This window comes from Phalangium opilio, unplaced genomic scaffold, assembly GCF_054372755.1.
Source record: "Phalangium opilio isolate 3A_F unplaced genomic scaffold, DU_Popi_V2 ptg000352l_1, whole genome shotgun sequence".
Taxonomy (NCBI): domain Eukaryota; kingdom Metazoa; phylum Arthropoda; class Arachnida; order Opiliones; family Phalangiidae; genus Phalangium; species Phalangium opilio.
In genome coordinates, this window is record NW_028324228.1 from 3,478,776 (window position 1) to 3,491,524 (window position 12,749).

At 42.8% G+C, this 12,749-nt stretch overlaps 51 non-coding genes across 51 annotated transcripts; all 51 read left to right on the forward strand.

Annotated features, from left to right (window-relative positions):
• Window positions 1-119: 119 nt before the first annotated feature.
• TRNAG-UCC (transfer RNA glycine (anticodon UCC)) lies at window positions 120-190 on the forward strand. Its single transcript has one exon. It is a non-coding gene; the product is annotated as a tRNA-Gly (tRNA).
• A 257-nt stretch (window positions 191-447) lies between these two features.
• Window positions 448-519, forward strand: TRNAD-GUC (transfer RNA aspartic acid (anticodon GUC)). Its single transcript has one exon. It is a non-coding gene; the product is annotated as a tRNA-Asp (tRNA).
• Window positions 520-585: 66 nt separating this feature from the next.
• TRNAG-UCC (transfer RNA glycine (anticodon UCC)) lies at window positions 586-656 on the forward strand. Its single transcript has one exon. It is a non-coding gene; the product is annotated as a tRNA-Gly (tRNA).
• A 257-nt stretch (window positions 657-913) lies between these two features.
• Window positions 914-985, forward strand: TRNAD-GUC (transfer RNA aspartic acid (anticodon GUC)). Its single transcript has one exon. It is a non-coding gene; the product is annotated as a tRNA-Asp (tRNA).
• Window positions 986-1,051: 66 nt separating this feature from the next.
• On the forward strand, window positions 1,052-1,122 carry TRNAG-UCC (transfer RNA glycine (anticodon UCC)). Its single transcript has one exon. It is a non-coding gene; the product is annotated as a tRNA-Gly (tRNA).
• Window positions 1,123-1,518: 396 nt separating this feature from the next.
• On the forward strand, window positions 1,519-1,589 carry TRNAG-UCC (transfer RNA glycine (anticodon UCC)). Its single transcript has one exon. It is a non-coding gene; the product is annotated as a tRNA-Gly (tRNA).
• Window positions 1,590-1,847: 258 nt separating this feature from the next.
• TRNAD-GUC (transfer RNA aspartic acid (anticodon GUC)) lies at window positions 1,848-1,919 on the forward strand. The gene has a single exon. It is a non-coding gene; the product is annotated as a tRNA-Asp (tRNA).
• Window positions 1,920-1,985: 66 nt separating this feature from the next.
• Window positions 1,986-2,056, forward strand: TRNAG-UCC (transfer RNA glycine (anticodon UCC)). Its single transcript has one exon. It is a non-coding gene; the product is annotated as a tRNA-Gly (tRNA).
• Window positions 2,057-2,314: 258 nt separating this feature from the next.
• On the forward strand, window positions 2,315-2,386 carry TRNAD-GUC (transfer RNA aspartic acid (anticodon GUC)). Its single transcript has one exon. It is a non-coding gene; the product is annotated as a tRNA-Asp (tRNA).
• Window positions 2,387-2,530: 144 nt separating this feature from the next.
• Window positions 2,531-2,602, forward strand: TRNAD-GUC (transfer RNA aspartic acid (anticodon GUC)). Its single transcript has one exon. It is a non-coding gene; the product is annotated as a tRNA-Asp (tRNA).
• A 66-nt stretch (window positions 2,603-2,668) lies between these two features.
• TRNAG-UCC (transfer RNA glycine (anticodon UCC)) lies at window positions 2,669-2,739 on the forward strand. The gene has a single exon. It is a non-coding gene; the product is annotated as a tRNA-Gly (tRNA).
• Window positions 2,740-2,996: 257 nt separating this feature from the next.
• TRNAD-GUC (transfer RNA aspartic acid (anticodon GUC)) lies at window positions 2,997-3,068 on the forward strand. Its single transcript has one exon. It is a non-coding gene; the product is annotated as a tRNA-Asp (tRNA).
• Window positions 3,069-3,134: 66 nt separating this feature from the next.
• On the forward strand, window positions 3,135-3,205 carry TRNAG-UCC (transfer RNA glycine (anticodon UCC)). Its single transcript has one exon. It is a non-coding gene; the product is annotated as a tRNA-Gly (tRNA).
• Window positions 3,206-3,463: 258 nt separating this feature from the next.
• On the forward strand, window positions 3,464-3,535 carry TRNAD-GUC (transfer RNA aspartic acid (anticodon GUC)). The gene has a single exon. It is a non-coding gene; the product is annotated as a tRNA-Asp (tRNA).
• Window positions 3,536-3,679: 144 nt separating this feature from the next.
• On the forward strand, window positions 3,680-3,751 carry TRNAD-GUC (transfer RNA aspartic acid (anticodon GUC)). Its single transcript has one exon. It is a non-coding gene; the product is annotated as a tRNA-Asp (tRNA).
• A 66-nt stretch (window positions 3,752-3,817) lies between these two features.
• TRNAG-UCC (transfer RNA glycine (anticodon UCC)) lies at window positions 3,818-3,888 on the forward strand. The gene has a single exon. It is a non-coding gene; the product is annotated as a tRNA-Gly (tRNA).
• A 257-nt stretch (window positions 3,889-4,145) lies between these two features.
• TRNAD-GUC (transfer RNA aspartic acid (anticodon GUC)) lies at window positions 4,146-4,217 on the forward strand. The gene has a single exon. It is a non-coding gene; the product is annotated as a tRNA-Asp (tRNA).
• Window positions 4,218-4,283: 66 nt separating this feature from the next.
• On the forward strand, window positions 4,284-4,354 carry TRNAG-UCC (transfer RNA glycine (anticodon UCC)). Its single transcript has one exon. It is a non-coding gene; the product is annotated as a tRNA-Gly (tRNA).
• Window positions 4,355-4,612: 258 nt separating this feature from the next.
• TRNAD-GUC (transfer RNA aspartic acid (anticodon GUC)) lies at window positions 4,613-4,684 on the forward strand. Its single transcript has one exon. It is a non-coding gene; the product is annotated as a tRNA-Asp (tRNA).
• Window positions 4,685-4,750: 66 nt separating this feature from the next.
• TRNAG-UCC (transfer RNA glycine (anticodon UCC)) lies at window positions 4,751-4,821 on the forward strand. Its single transcript has one exon. It is a non-coding gene; the product is annotated as a tRNA-Gly (tRNA).
• A 258-nt stretch (window positions 4,822-5,079) lies between these two features.
• Window positions 5,080-5,151, forward strand: TRNAD-GUC (transfer RNA aspartic acid (anticodon GUC)). The gene has a single exon. It is a non-coding gene; the product is annotated as a tRNA-Asp (tRNA).
• A 66-nt stretch (window positions 5,152-5,217) lies between these two features.
• Window positions 5,218-5,288, forward strand: TRNAG-UCC (transfer RNA glycine (anticodon UCC)). The gene has a single exon. It is a non-coding gene; the product is annotated as a tRNA-Gly (tRNA).
• A 258-nt stretch (window positions 5,289-5,546) lies between these two features.
• On the forward strand, window positions 5,547-5,618 carry TRNAD-GUC (transfer RNA aspartic acid (anticodon GUC)). Its single transcript has one exon. It is a non-coding gene; the product is annotated as a tRNA-Asp (tRNA).
• Window positions 5,619-5,684: 66 nt separating this feature from the next.
• Window positions 5,685-5,755, forward strand: TRNAG-UCC (transfer RNA glycine (anticodon UCC)). The gene has a single exon. It is a non-coding gene; the product is annotated as a tRNA-Gly (tRNA).
• Window positions 5,756-6,013: 258 nt separating this feature from the next.
• On the forward strand, window positions 6,014-6,085 carry TRNAD-GUC (transfer RNA aspartic acid (anticodon GUC)). Its single transcript has one exon. It is a non-coding gene; the product is annotated as a tRNA-Asp (tRNA).
• Window positions 6,086-6,481: 396 nt separating this feature from the next.
• Window positions 6,482-6,553, forward strand: TRNAD-GUC (transfer RNA aspartic acid (anticodon GUC)). Its single transcript has one exon. It is a non-coding gene; the product is annotated as a tRNA-Asp (tRNA).
• A 66-nt stretch (window positions 6,554-6,619) lies between these two features.
• TRNAG-UCC (transfer RNA glycine (anticodon UCC)) lies at window positions 6,620-6,690 on the forward strand. The gene has a single exon. It is a non-coding gene; the product is annotated as a tRNA-Gly (tRNA).
• A 258-nt stretch (window positions 6,691-6,948) lies between these two features.
• On the forward strand, window positions 6,949-7,020 carry TRNAD-GUC (transfer RNA aspartic acid (anticodon GUC)). Its single transcript has one exon. It is a non-coding gene; the product is annotated as a tRNA-Asp (tRNA).
• A 66-nt stretch (window positions 7,021-7,086) lies between these two features.
• On the forward strand, window positions 7,087-7,157 carry TRNAG-UCC (transfer RNA glycine (anticodon UCC)). Its single transcript has one exon. It is a non-coding gene; the product is annotated as a tRNA-Gly (tRNA).
• A 258-nt stretch (window positions 7,158-7,415) lies between these two features.
• Window positions 7,416-7,487, forward strand: TRNAD-GUC (transfer RNA aspartic acid (anticodon GUC)). Its single transcript has one exon. It is a non-coding gene; the product is annotated as a tRNA-Asp (tRNA).
• A 66-nt stretch (window positions 7,488-7,553) lies between these two features.
• Window positions 7,554-7,624, forward strand: TRNAG-UCC (transfer RNA glycine (anticodon UCC)). Its single transcript has one exon. It is a non-coding gene; the product is annotated as a tRNA-Gly (tRNA).
• A 474-nt stretch (window positions 7,625-8,098) lies between these two features.
• TRNAD-GUC (transfer RNA aspartic acid (anticodon GUC)) lies at window positions 8,099-8,170 on the forward strand. Its single transcript has one exon. It is a non-coding gene; the product is annotated as a tRNA-Asp (tRNA).
• A 66-nt stretch (window positions 8,171-8,236) lies between these two features.
• Window positions 8,237-8,307, forward strand: TRNAG-UCC (transfer RNA glycine (anticodon UCC)). Its single transcript has one exon. It is a non-coding gene; the product is annotated as a tRNA-Gly (tRNA).
• Window positions 8,308-8,564: 257 nt separating this feature from the next.
• Window positions 8,565-8,636, forward strand: TRNAD-GUC (transfer RNA aspartic acid (anticodon GUC)). Its single transcript has one exon. It is a non-coding gene; the product is annotated as a tRNA-Asp (tRNA).
• Window positions 8,637-8,780: 144 nt separating this feature from the next.
• TRNAD-GUC (transfer RNA aspartic acid (anticodon GUC)) lies at window positions 8,781-8,852 on the forward strand. Its single transcript has one exon. It is a non-coding gene; the product is annotated as a tRNA-Asp (tRNA).
• Window positions 8,853-8,918: 66 nt separating this feature from the next.
• On the forward strand, window positions 8,919-8,989 carry TRNAG-UCC (transfer RNA glycine (anticodon UCC)). The gene has a single exon. It is a non-coding gene; the product is annotated as a tRNA-Gly (tRNA).
• Window positions 8,990-9,246: 257 nt separating this feature from the next.
• TRNAD-GUC (transfer RNA aspartic acid (anticodon GUC)) lies at window positions 9,247-9,318 on the forward strand. Its single transcript has one exon. It is a non-coding gene; the product is annotated as a tRNA-Asp (tRNA).
• Window positions 9,319-9,462: 144 nt separating this feature from the next.
• On the forward strand, window positions 9,463-9,534 carry TRNAD-GUC (transfer RNA aspartic acid (anticodon GUC)). Its single transcript has one exon. It is a non-coding gene; the product is annotated as a tRNA-Asp (tRNA).
• Window positions 9,535-9,600: 66 nt separating this feature from the next.
• TRNAG-UCC (transfer RNA glycine (anticodon UCC)) lies at window positions 9,601-9,671 on the forward strand. The gene has a single exon. It is a non-coding gene; the product is annotated as a tRNA-Gly (tRNA).
• Window positions 9,672-9,928: 257 nt separating this feature from the next.
• On the forward strand, window positions 9,929-10,000 carry TRNAD-GUC (transfer RNA aspartic acid (anticodon GUC)). Its single transcript has one exon. It is a non-coding gene; the product is annotated as a tRNA-Asp (tRNA).
• Window positions 10,001-10,144: 144 nt separating this feature from the next.
• On the forward strand, window positions 10,145-10,216 carry TRNAD-GUC (transfer RNA aspartic acid (anticodon GUC)). Its single transcript has one exon. It is a non-coding gene; the product is annotated as a tRNA-Asp (tRNA).
• Window positions 10,217-10,282: 66 nt separating this feature from the next.
• On the forward strand, window positions 10,283-10,353 carry TRNAG-UCC (transfer RNA glycine (anticodon UCC)). The gene has a single exon. It is a non-coding gene; the product is annotated as a tRNA-Gly (tRNA).
• A 258-nt stretch (window positions 10,354-10,611) lies between these two features.
• On the forward strand, window positions 10,612-10,683 carry TRNAD-GUC (transfer RNA aspartic acid (anticodon GUC)). The gene has a single exon. It is a non-coding gene; the product is annotated as a tRNA-Asp (tRNA).
• Window positions 10,684-10,749: 66 nt separating this feature from the next.
• TRNAG-UCC (transfer RNA glycine (anticodon UCC)) lies at window positions 10,750-10,820 on the forward strand. The gene has a single exon. It is a non-coding gene; the product is annotated as a tRNA-Gly (tRNA).
• A 257-nt stretch (window positions 10,821-11,077) lies between these two features.
• On the forward strand, window positions 11,078-11,149 carry TRNAD-GUC (transfer RNA aspartic acid (anticodon GUC)). The gene has a single exon. It is a non-coding gene; the product is annotated as a tRNA-Asp (tRNA).
• Window positions 11,150-11,215: 66 nt separating this feature from the next.
• On the forward strand, window positions 11,216-11,286 carry TRNAG-UCC (transfer RNA glycine (anticodon UCC)). Its single transcript has one exon. It is a non-coding gene; the product is annotated as a tRNA-Gly (tRNA).
• A 257-nt stretch (window positions 11,287-11,543) lies between these two features.
• Window positions 11,544-11,615, forward strand: TRNAD-GUC (transfer RNA aspartic acid (anticodon GUC)). Its single transcript has one exon. It is a non-coding gene; the product is annotated as a tRNA-Asp (tRNA).
• A 66-nt stretch (window positions 11,616-11,681) lies between these two features.
• Window positions 11,682-11,752, forward strand: TRNAG-UCC (transfer RNA glycine (anticodon UCC)). The gene has a single exon. It is a non-coding gene; the product is annotated as a tRNA-Gly (tRNA).
• A 396-nt stretch (window positions 11,753-12,148) lies between these two features.
• On the forward strand, window positions 12,149-12,219 carry TRNAG-UCC (transfer RNA glycine (anticodon UCC)). Its single transcript has one exon. It is a non-coding gene; the product is annotated as a tRNA-Gly (tRNA).
• A 257-nt stretch (window positions 12,220-12,476) lies between these two features.
• TRNAD-GUC (transfer RNA aspartic acid (anticodon GUC)) lies at window positions 12,477-12,548 on the forward strand. Its single transcript has one exon. It is a non-coding gene; the product is annotated as a tRNA-Asp (tRNA).
• Window positions 12,549-12,614: 66 nt separating this feature from the next.
• TRNAG-UCC (transfer RNA glycine (anticodon UCC)) lies at window positions 12,615-12,685 on the forward strand. The gene has a single exon. It is a non-coding gene; the product is annotated as a tRNA-Gly (tRNA).
• The last annotated feature ends 64 nt before the right edge of the window (window positions 12,686-12,749 follow it).

Sequence of the window (12,749 nt, forward strand, 5' to 3'; positions counted from 1 at the left end):
GAGTATCCTCGCCTGTCACGCGAGAGACCGGGGTTCGATTCGCCGCAGGGCAGGGGTTTTTTAAATGTACACTAATCTAGGCTTCTTTTGTGTGTCGTATCGAAGTGTGACCTATGCAAGCATCGGTAGTTCAATGGTAGAATTCTCGCCTTCCAAGCGGGAGGTCCGGGTTCGATTCCCGGCAGGTGCAACCCGTACGATCTCGTTTCTTTGACTCTCAAAATCGTGCACATTTTTTGTAAAACCAATAACCTTTCTCGAAAAGTAAAGTGTTCAGAAATCGCCTAGACCATTATTTCTAGCGTAGAGTATTTTATAGGGTTACGTTTTCTTCAAACTCACTTTTTCATTTAATTACTGACTATTGCACATGCTCCGGGACTTTGCGAAAAAAATTCGGATAGAAGTACTATAAGTTTAAAAACTGAGATAACCAGCTTTCATTCATGCTCGGTAGTATAGTGGTGAGTATCCTCGCCTGTCACGCGAGAGACCGGGGTTCGATTCCCCGCCGGGGAGCGGTTTATTATATGTATACTAATCTAGGCTTCTTTTGTGTGTCATATCGAAGTGTGACCTATGCAAGCATCGGTAGTTCAATGGTAGAATTCTCGCCTTCCAAGCGGGAGGTCCGGGTTCGATTCCGGGCCGGTGCAAGCCGTACGATCTCGTTTCTTTGACTCTCAAAATCGTGCACATTTTTTGTAAAACCAATAACGTTTCTCGAAAAGTAAAGTGTTCAGAAATCGCCTAGACCATTATTTCTAGCGTAGAGTATTTTATAGGGTTACTTTTTCTTCAAACTCACTTTTTCATTTAATTACTGACTATTGCACATGCTCCGGGACTTTGCGAAAAAAATTCGGATAGAAGTACTATCAGTTTAAAAACTGAGATAACCAGCTTTCATTCATGCTCGGTAGTATAGTGGTGAGTATCCTCGCCTGTCACGCGAGAGACCGGGGTTCGATTCCCCGCCGGGGAGCGGTTTATTATATGTATACTAATCTAGGCTTCTTTTGTGTGTCATATCGAAGTGTGACCTATGCAAGCATCGGTAGTTCAATGGTAGAATTCTCGCCTTCCAAGCGGGAGGTCCGGGTTCGATTCCCGGCCGGTGCAACCCGTACGATCTCGTTTCTTTGACTCTCAAAATCGTGCACATTTTTTGTAAAACCAATAACGTTTCTCGAAAAGTAAAGGGTTCAGAAATCGCCTTGACCATTATTTCTAGCGTAGAGTATTTTATAGGGTTACTTTTTCTTCAAACTCACTTTTTCATTTAATTACTGACTATTGCACATGCTCCGGGACTTTGCGAAAAAAATTCGGATAGAAGTACTATAAGTTTAAAAAACTGAGATAACCAGCTTTCATTCATGTTCGGTAGTATAGTGGTGAGTATCCTCGCCTGTCACGCGAGAGACCGGGGTTCGATTCGCCGCAGGGCAGGGGTTTTTTAAATGTACACTAATCTAGGCTTCTTTTGTGTGTCGTATCGAAGTGTGACCTATGCAAGCATCGGTAGTTCAATGGTAGAATTCTCGCCTTCCAAGCGGGAGGTCCGGGTTCGATTCCCGGCCGGTGCAAGCCGTACGATCTCGTTTCTTTGACTCTCAAAATCGTGCACATTTTTTGTAAAACCAATAACGTTTCTCGAAAAGTAAAGGGTTCAGAAATCGCCTTGACCATTATTTCTAGCGTAGAGTATTTTATTGGGTTACTTTTTCTTCAAACTCACTTTTTCATTTAATTAGTGACTATCGCGCATGCTCCGGGACTTAGCGAAAAAAATTCGGATAGAAGTACTATAAGTTTAAAAAACTGAGATAACCAACTTTTACTCATCCTCGGTAGTATAGTGGTGAGTATCCTCGCCTGTCACGCGAGAGACCGGGGTTCGATTCCCCGCCGGGGAGCGGTTTATTATATGTATACTAATCTAGGCTTCTTTTGTGTGTCATATCGAAGTGTGACCTATGCAAGCATCGGTAGTTCAATGGTAGAATTCTCGCCTTCCAAGCGGGAGGTCCGGGTTCGATTCCAGGCCGGTGCAACCCGTACGATCTCGTTTCTTTGACTCTCAAAATCGTGCACATTTTTTGTAAAACCAATAACGTTTCTCGAAAAGTAAAGGGTTCAGAAATCGCCTTGACCATTATTTCTAGCGTAGAGTATTTTATTGGGTTACTTTTTCTTCAAACTCACTTTTTCATTTAATTAGTGACTATCGCGCATGTTCCGGGACTTAGCGAAAAAAATTCGGATAGAAGTACTATAAGTTTAAAAAACTGAGATAACCAACTTTTACTCATCCTCGGTAGTATAGTGGTGAGTATCCTCGCCTGTCACGCGAGAGACCGGGGTTCGATTCCCCGCCGGGGAGCGGTTTATTATATGTATACTAATCTAGGCTTCTTTTGTGTGTCATATCGAAGTGTGACCTATGCAAGCATCGGTAGTTCAATGGTAGAAAATTCGGATAGAAGTACTATAAGATTAAAAAACTGAGATAACCAAATTTGATTCATCCTCGGTAGTATAGTGGTGAGTATCCTCGCCTGTCACGCGAGAGACCGGGGTTCGATTCCCCGCCGGGGAGCGGTTTTTTAAATGTACACTAATCTAGGCTTCTTTTGTGTGTCGTATCGAAGTGTGACCTATGCAAGCATCGGTAGTTCAATGGTAGAATTCTCGCCTTCCAAGCGGGAGGTCCGGGTTCGATTCCCGGCCGGTGCAAGCCGTACGATCTCGTTTCTTTGACTCTCAAAATCGTGCACATTTTTTGTAAAACCAATAACGTTTCTCGAAAAGTAAAGTGTTCAGAAATCGCCTAGACCATTATTTCTAGCGTAGAGTATTTTATAGGGTTACTTTTTCTTCAAACTCACTTTTTCATTTAATTACTGACTATTGCACATGCTCCGGGACTTTGCGAAAAAAATTCGGATAGAAGTACTATAAGTTTAAAAACTGAGATAACCAGCTTTCATTCATGCTCGGTAGTATAGTGGTGAGTATCCTCGCCTGTCACGCGAGAGACCGGGGTTCGATTCCCCGCCGGGGAGCGGTTTATTATATGTATACTAATCTAGGCTTCTTTTGTGTGTCATATCGAAGTGTGACCTATGCAAGCATCGGTAGTTCAATGGTAGAATTCTCGCCTTCCAAGCGGGAGGTCCGGGTTCGATTCCCGGCCGGTGCAACCCGTACGATCTCGTTTCTTTGACTCTCAAAATCGTGCACATTTTTTGTAAAACCAATAACGTTTCTCGAAAAGTAAAGGGTTCAGAAATCGCCTTGACCATTATTTCTAGCGAAGAGTATTTTATTGGGTTACTTTTTCTTCAAACTCACTTTTTCATTTAATTAGTGACTATCGCGCATGCTCCGGGACTTAGCGAAAAAAATTCGGATAGAAGTACTATAAGTTTAAAAAACTGAGATAACCAACTTTTACTCATCCTCGGTAGTATAGTGGTGAGTATCCTCGCCTGTCACGCGAGAGACCGGGGTTCGATTCCCCGCCGGGGAGCGGTTTATTATATGTATACTAATCTAGGCTTCTTTTGTGTGTCATATCGAAGTGTGACCTATGCAAGCATCGGTAGTTCAATGGTAGAAAATTCGGATAGAAGTACTATAAGATTAAAAAACTGAGATAACCAAATTTGATTCATCCTCGGTAGTATAGTGGTGAGTATCCTCGCCTGTCACGCGAGAGACCGGGGTTCGATTCCCCGCCGGGGAGCGGTTTTTTAAATGTACACTAATCTAGGCTTCTTTTGTGTGTCGTATCGAAGTGTGACCTATGCAAGCATCGGTAGTTCAATGGTAGAATTCTCGCCTTCCAAGCGGGAGGTCCGGGTTCGATTCCCGGCCGGTGCAAGCCGTACGATCTCGTTTCTTTGACTCTCAAAATCGTGCACATTTTTTGTAAAACCAATAACGTTTCTCGAAAAGTAAAGTGTTCAGAAATCGCCTAGACCATTATTTCTAGCGTAGAGTATTTTATAGGGTTACTTTTTCTTCAAACTCACTTTTTCATTTAATTACTGACTATTGCACATGCTCCGGGACTTTGCGAAAAAAATTCGGATAGAAGTACTATAAGTTTAAAAACTGAGATAACCAGCTTTCATTCATGCTCGGTAGTATAGTGGTGAGTATCCTCGCCTGTCACGCGAGTGACCGGGGTTCGATTCCCCGCCGGGGAGCGGTTTATTATATGTATACTAATCTAGGCTTCTTTTGTGTGTCATATCGAAGTGTGACCTATGCAAGCATCGGTAGTTCAATGGTAGAATTCTCGCCTTCCAAGCGGGAGGTCCGGGTTCGATTCCCGGCCGGTGCAACCCGTACGATCTCGTTTCTTTGACTCTCAAAATCGTGCACATTTTTTGTAAAACCAATAACGTTTCTCGAAAAGTAAAGGGTTCAGAAATCGCCTTGACCATTATTTCTAGCGTAGAGTATTTTATTGGGTTACTTTTTCTTCAAACTCACTTTTTCATTTAATTAGTGACTATCGCGCATGCTCCGGGACTTAGCGAAAAAAATTCGGATAGAAGTACTATAAGTTTAAAAAACTGAGATAACCAACTTTTACTCATCCTCGGTAGTATAGTGGTGAGTATCCTCGCCTGTCACGCGAGAGACCGGGGTTCGATTCCCCGCCGGGGAGCGGTTTATTATATGTATACTAATCTAGGCTTCTTTTGTGTGTCATATCGAAGTGTGACCTATGCAAGCATCGGTAGTTCAATGGTAGAATTCTCGCCTTCCAAGCGGGAGGTCCGGGTTCGATTCCCGGCCGGTGCAACCCGTACGATCTCGTTTCTTTGACTCTCAAAATCGTGCACATTTTTTGTAAAACCAATAACGTTTCTCGAAAAGTAAAGGGTTCAGAAATCGCCTTGACCATTATTTCTAGCGTAGAGTATTTTATTGGGTTACTTTTTCTTCAAACTCACTTTTTCATTTAATTAGTGACTATCGCGCATGCTCCGGGACTTAGCGAAAAAAATTCGGATAGAAGTACTATAAGTTTAAAAAACTGAGATAACCAACTTTTACTCATCCTCGGTAGTATAGTGGTGAGTATCCTCGCCTGTCACGCGAGAGACCGGGGTTCGATTCCCCGCCGGGGAGCGGTTTATTATATGTATACTAATCTAGGCTTCTTTTGTGTGTCATATCGAAGTGTGACCTATGCAAGCATCGGTAGTTCAATGGTAGAATTCTCGCCTTCCAAGCGGGAGGTCCGGGTTCGATTCCCGGCCGGTGCAACCCGTACGATCTCGTTTCTTTGACTCTCAAAATCGTGCACATTATTTGTAAAACCAATAACGTTTCTCGAAAAGTAAAGGGTTCAGAAATCGCCTTGACCATTATTTCTAGCGTAGAGTATTTTATTGGGTTACTTTTTCTTCAAACTCTCTTTTTCATTTAATTAGTGACTATCGCGCATGCTCCGGGACTTAGCGAAAAAAATTCGGATAGAAGTACTATAAGTTTAAAAAACTGAGATAACCAACTTTTATTCATCCTCGGTAGTATAGTGGTGAGTATCCTCGCCTGTCACGCCAGAGACCGGGGTTCGATTCCCCGCCGGGGAGCGGTTTATTATATGTATACTAATCTAGGCTTCTTTTGTGTGTCATATCGAAGTGTGACCTATGCAAGCATCGGTAGTTCAATGGTAGAATTCTCGCCTTCCAAGCGGGAGGTCCGGGTTCGATTCCCGGCCGGTGCAACCCGTACGATCTCGTTTCTTTGACTCTCAAAATCGTGCACATTTTTTGTAAAACCAATAACCTTTCTCGAAAAGTAAAGTGTTCAGAAATCGCCTAGACCATTATTTCTAGCGTAGAGTATTTTATTGGGTTACTTTTTCTTCAAACTCACTTTTTCATTTAATTAGTGACTATCGCGCATGCTCCGGGACTTAGCGAAAAAAATTCGGATAGAAGTACTATAAGTTTAAAAAACTGAGATAACCAACTTTTACTCATCCTCGGTAGTATAGTGGTGAGTATCCTCGCCTGTCACGCGAGAGACCGGGGTTCGATTCCCCGCCGGGGAGCGGTTTATTATATGTATACTAATCTAGGCTTCTTTTGTGTGTCATATCGAAGTGTGACGTATGCAAGCATCGGTAGTTCAATGGTAGAATTCTCGCTTTTCCAAGCGGGAGGTCCGGGTTCGATTCCCGGCCGGTGCAACCCGTACGATATCGTTTCTTTGACTCTCAAAATCGTGCACATTTTTTGTAAAACCAATAACCTTTCTCGAAAAGTAAAGTGTTCAGAAATCGCCTAGACCATTATTTCTAGCGTAGAGTATTTTATAGGGTTACTTTTTCTTCAAACTCACTTTTTCATTTAATTACTGACTATTGCACATGCTCCGGGACTTTGCGAAAAAAATTCGGATAGAAGTACTATAAGTTTAAAAAACTGAGATAACCAGCTTTCATTCATGTTCGGTAGTATAGTGGTGAGTATCCTCGCCTGTCACGCGAGAGACCGGGGTTCGATTCCCCGCCGGGGAGCGGTTTTTTAAATGTACACTAATCTAGGCTTCTTTTGTGTGTCGTATCGAAGTGTGACCTATGCAAGCATCGGTAGTTCAATGGTAGAATTCTCGCCTTCCAAGCGGGAGGTCCGGGTTCGATTCCCGGCCGGTGCAACCCGTACGATCTCGTTTCTTTGACTCTCAAAATCGTGCACATTTTTTGTAAAACCAATAACGTTTCTCGAAAAGTAAAGGGTTCAGAAATCGCCTTGACCATTATTTCTAGCGTAGAGTATTTTATTGGGTTACTTTTTCTTCAAACTCACTTTTTCATTTAATTAGTGACTATCGCGCATGCTCCGGGACTTAGCGAAAAAAATTCGGATAGAAGTACTATAAGTTTAAAAAACTGAGATAACCAACTTTTACTCATCCTCGGTAGTATAGTGGTGAGTATCCTCGCCTGTCACGCGAGAGACCGGGGTTCGATTCCCCGCCGGGGAGCGGTTTATTATATGTATACTAATCTAGGCTTCTTTTGTGTGTCATATCGAAGTGTGACCTATGCAAGCATCGGTAGTTCAATGGTAGAATTCTCGCCTTCCAAGCGGGAGGTCCGGGTTCGATTCCCGGCCGGTGCAACCCGTACGATCTCGTTTCTTTGACTCTCAAAATCGTGCACATTATTTGTAAAACCAATAACGTTTCTCGAAAAGTAAAGGGTTCAGAAATCGCCTTGACCATTATTTCTAGCGTAGAGTATTTTATTGGGTTACTTTTTCTTCAAACTCTCTTTTTCATTTAATTAGTGACTATCGCGCATGCTCCGGGACTAAGCGAAAAAAATTCGGATAGAAGTACTATAAGTTTAAAAAACTGAGATAACCAACTTTTATTCATCCTCGGTAGTATAGTGGTGAGTATCCTCGCCTGTCACGCCAGAGACCGGGGTTCGATTCCCCGCCGGGGAGCGGTTTATTATATGTATACTAATCTAGGCTTCTTTTGTGTGTCATATCGAAGTGTGACCTATGCAAGCATCGGTAGTTCAATGGTAGAATTCTCGCCTTCCAAGCGGGAGGTCCGGGTTCGATTCCCGGCCGGTGCAACCCGTACGATCTCGTTTCTTTGACTCTCAAAATCGTGCACATTTTTTGTAAAACCAATAACCTTTCTCGAAAAGTAAAGTGTTCAGAAATCGCCTAGACCATTATTTCTAGCGTAGAGTATTTTATAGGGTTACTTTTTCTTCAAACTCACTTTTTCATTTAATTACTGACTATTGCACATGCTCCGGGACTTTGCGAAAAAAATTCGGATAGAAGTACTATAAGTTTAAAAAACTGAGATAACCAGCTTTCATTCATGCTCTGTAGTATAGTGGTGAGTATCCTCGCCTGTCACGCGAGAGACCGGGGTTCGATTCCCCGCCGGGGAGCGGTTTATTATATGTATACTAATCTAGGCTTCTTTTGTGTGTCATATCGAAGTGTGACCTATGCAAGCATCGGTAGTTCAAAGGTAGAAAATTCGGATAGAAGTACTATAAGATTAAAAAACTGAGATAACCAAATTTGATTCATCCTCGGTAGTATAGTGGTGAGTATCCTCGCCTGTCACGCGAGAGACCGGGGTTCGATTCCCCGCCGGGGAGCGGTTTTTTAAATGTACACTAATCTAGGCTTCTTTTGTGTGTCGTATCGAAGTGTGACCTATGCAAGCATCGGTAGTTCAATGGTAGAATTCTCGCCTTCCAAGCGGGAGGTCCGGGTTCGATTCCCGGCCGGTGCAAGCCGTACGATCTCGTTTCTTTGACTCTCAAAATCGTGCACATTTTTTGTAAAACCAATAACGTTTCTCGAAAAGTAAAGTGTTCAGAAATCGCCTAGACCATTATTTCTAGCGTAGAGTATTTTATAGGGTTACTTTTTCTTCAAACTCACTTTTTCATTTAATTACTGACTATTGCACATGCTCCGGGACTTTGCGAAAAAAATTCGGATAGAAGTACTATAAGTTTAAAAACTGAGATAACCAGCTTTCATTCATGCTCGGTAGTATAGTGGTGAGTATCCTCGCCTGTCACGCGAGAGACCGGGGTTCGATTCCCCGCCGGGGAGCGGTTTATTATATGTATACTAATCTAGGCTTCTTTTGTGTGTCATATCGAAGTGTGACCTATGCAAGCATCGGTAGTTCAATGGTAGAAAATTCGGATAGAAGTACTATAAGATTAAAAAACTGAGATAACCAAATTTGATTCATCCTCGGTAGTATAGTGGTGAGTATCCTCGCCTGTCACGCGAGAGACCGGGGTTCGATTCCCCGCCGGGGAGCGGTTTTTTAAATGTACACTAATCTAGGCTTCTTTTGTGTGTCGTATCGAAGTGTGACCTATGCAAGCATCGGTAGTTCAATGGTAGAATTCTCGCCTTCCAAGCGGGAGGTCCGGGTTCGATTCCCGGCCGGTGCAACCCGTACGATCTCGTTTCTTTGACTCTCAAAATCGTGCACATTTTTTGTAAAACCAATAACGTTTCTCGAAAAGTAAAGTGTTCAGAAATCGCCTAGACCATTATTTCTAGCGTAGAGTATTTTATAGGGTTACTTTTTCTTCAAACTCACTTTTTCATTTAATTACTGACTATTGCACATGCTCCGGGACTTTGCGAAAAAAATTCGGATAGAAGTACTATAAGTTTAAAAACTGAGATAACCAGCTTTCATTCATGCTCGGTAGTATAGTGGTGAGTATCCTCGCCTGTCACGCGAGAGACCGGGGTTCGATTCCCCGCCGGGGAGCGGTTTATTATATGTATACTAATCTAGGCTTCTTTTGTGTGTCATATCGAAGTGTGACCTATGCAAGCATCGGTAGTTCAATGGTAGAAAATTCGGATAGAAGTACTATAAGATTAAAAAACTGAGATAACCAAATTTGATTCATCCTCGGTAGTATAGTGGTGAGTATCCTCGCCTGTCACGCGAGAGACCGGGGTTCGATTCCCCGCCGGGGAGCGGTTTTTTAAATGTACACTAATCTAGGCTTCTTTTGTGTGTCGTATCGAAGTGTGACCTATGCAAGCATCGGTAGTTCAATGGTAGAATTCTCGCCTTCCAAGCGGGAGGTCCGGGTTCGATTCCCGGCCGGTGCAAGCCGTACGATCTCGTTTCTTTGACTCTCAAAATCGTGCACATTTTTTGTAAAACCAATAACGTTTCTCGAAAAGTAAAGTGTTCAGAAATCGCCTTGACCATTATTTCTAGCGTAGAGTATTTTATTGGGTTACTTTTTCTTCAAACTCTCTTTTTCATTTAATTAGTGACTATCGCACATGCTCCGGGACTTTGCGAAAAAAATTCGGATAGAAGTACTATAAGTTTAAAAACTGAGATAACCAGCTTTCATTCATGCTCGGTAGTATAGTGGTGAGTATCCTCGCCTGTCACGCGAGAGACCGGGGTTCGATTCCCCGCCGGGGAGCGGTTTATTATATGTATACTAATCTAGGCTTCTTTTGTGTGTCATATCGAAGTGTGACCTATGCAAGCATCGGTAGTTCAATGGTAGAAAATTCGGATAGAAGTACTATAAGATTAAAAAACTGAGATAACCAAATTTGATTCATCCTCGGTAGTATAGTGGTGAGTATCCTCGCCTGTCACGCGAGAGACCGGGGTTCGATTCCCCGCCGGGGAGCGGTTTTTTAAATGTACACTAATCTAGGCTTCTTTTGTGTGTCGTATCGAAGTGTGACCTATGCAAGCATCGGTAGTTCAATGGTAGAATTCTCGCCTTCCAAGCGGGAGGTCCGGGTTCGATTCCCGGCCGGTGCAACCCGTACGATCTCGTTTCTTTGACTCTCAAAATCGTGCACATTTTTTGTAAAACCAATAACGTTTCTCGAAAAGTAAAGGGTTCAGAAATCGCCTTGACCATTATTTCTAGCGTAGAGTATTTTATAGGGTTACTTTTTCTTCAAACTCACTTTTTCATTTAATTACTGACTATTGCACATGCTCCGGGACTTTGCGAAAAAAATTCGGATAGAAGTACTATAAGTTTAAAAAACTGAGATAACCAGCTTTCATTCATGTTCGGTAGTATAGTGGTGAGTATCCTCGCCTGTCACGCGAGAGACCGGGGTTCGATTCCCCGCCGGGGAGCGGTTTATTATATGTATACTAATCTAGGCTTCTTTTGTGTGTCATATCGAAGTGTGACATATGCAAGCATCGGTAGTTCAATGGTAGAATTCTCGCCTTCCAAGCGGGAGGTCCGGGTTCGATTCCCGGCCGGTGCAACCCGTACGATCTCGTTTCTTTGACTCTCAAAATCGTGCACATTTTTTGTAAAACCAATATCCTTTCTCGAAAAGTAAAGTGTTCAGAAATCGCCTAGACCATTATTTCTAGCGTAGAGTATTTTATAGGGTTACTTTTTCTTCAAACTCACTTTTTCATTTAATTACTGACTATTGCACATGCTCCGGGACTTTGCGAAAAAAATTCGGATAGAAGTACTATAAGTTTAAAAACTGAGATAACCAGCTTTCATTCATGCTCGGTAGTATAGTGGTGAGTATCCTCGCCTGTCACGCGAGAGACCGGGGTTCGATTCCCCGCCGGGGAGCGGTTTATTATATGTATACTAATCTAGGCTTCTTTTGTGTGTCATATCGAAGTGTGACCTATGCAAGCATCGGTAGTTCAATGGTAGAATTCTCGCCTTCCAAGCGGGAGGTCCGGGTTCGATTCCCGGCCGGTGCAAGCCGTACGATCTCGTTTCTTTGACTCTCAAAATCGTGCACATTTTTTGTAAAACCAATAACGTTTCTCGAAAAGTAAAGTGTTCAGAAATCGCCTAGACCATTATTTCTAGCGTAGAGTATTTTATAGGGTTACTTTTTCTTCAAACTCACTTTTTCATTTAATTACTGACTATTGCACATGCTCCGGGACTTTGCGAAAAAAATTCGGATAGAAGTACTATCAGTTTAAAAACTGAGATAACCAGCTTTCATTCATGCTCGGTAGTATAGTGGTGAGTATCCTCGCCTGTCACGCGAGAGACCGGGGTTCGATTCCCCGCCGGGGAGCGGTTTATTATATGTATACTAATCTAGGCTTCTTTTGTGTGTCATATCGAAGTGTGACCTATGCAAGCATCGGTAGTTCAATGGTAGAATTCTCGCCTTCCAAGCGGGAGGTCCGGGTTCGATTCCCGGCCGGTGCAACCCGTACGATCTCGTTTCTTTGACTCTCAAAATCGTGCACATTTTTTGTAAAACCAATAACGTTTCTCGAAAAGTAAAGGGTTCAGAAATCGCCTTGACCATTATTTCTAGCGTAGAGTATTTTATTGGGTTACTTTTTCTTCAAACTCTCTTTTTCATTTAATTAGTGACTATCGCGCATGCGCCGGGACTTAGCGAAAAAAATTCGGATAGAAGTACTATAAGTTTAAAAAACTGAGATAACCAACTTTTATTCATCCTCGGTAGTATAGTGGTGAGTATCCTCGCCTGTCACGCGAGAGACCGGGGTTCGATTCGCCGCAGGGCAGGGGTTTTTTAAATGTACACTAATCTAGGCTTCTTTTGTGTGTCGTATCGAAGTGTGACCTATGCAAGCATCGGTAGTTCAATGGTAGAATTCTCGCCTTCCAAGCGGGAGGTCCGGGTTCGATTCCCGGCCGGTGCAAGCCGTACGATCTCGTTTCTTTGACTCTCAAAATCGTGCACATTTTTTGTAAAACCAATAACGTTTCTCGAAAAGTAAAGTGTTCAGAAATCGCCTAGACCATTATTTCTAGCGTAGAGTATTTTATAGGGTTACTTTTTCTTCAAACTCACTTTTTCATTTAATTACTGACTATTGCACATGCTCCGGGACTTTGCGAAAAAAATTCGGATAGAAGTACTATCAGTTTAAAAACTGAGATAACCAGCTTTCATTCATGCTCGGTAGTATAGTGGTGAGTATCCTCGCCTGTCACGCGAGAGACCGGGGTTCGATTCCCCGCCGGGGAGCGGTTTATTATATGTATACTAATCTAGGCTTCTTTTGTGTGTCATATCGAAGTGTGACCTATGCAAGCATCGGTAGTTCAATGGTAGAATTCTCGCCTTCCAAGCGGGAGGTCCGGGTTCGATTCCCGGCCGGTGCAACCCGTACGATCTCGTTTCTTTGACTCTCAAAATCGTGCACATTTTTTGTAAAACCAATAACGT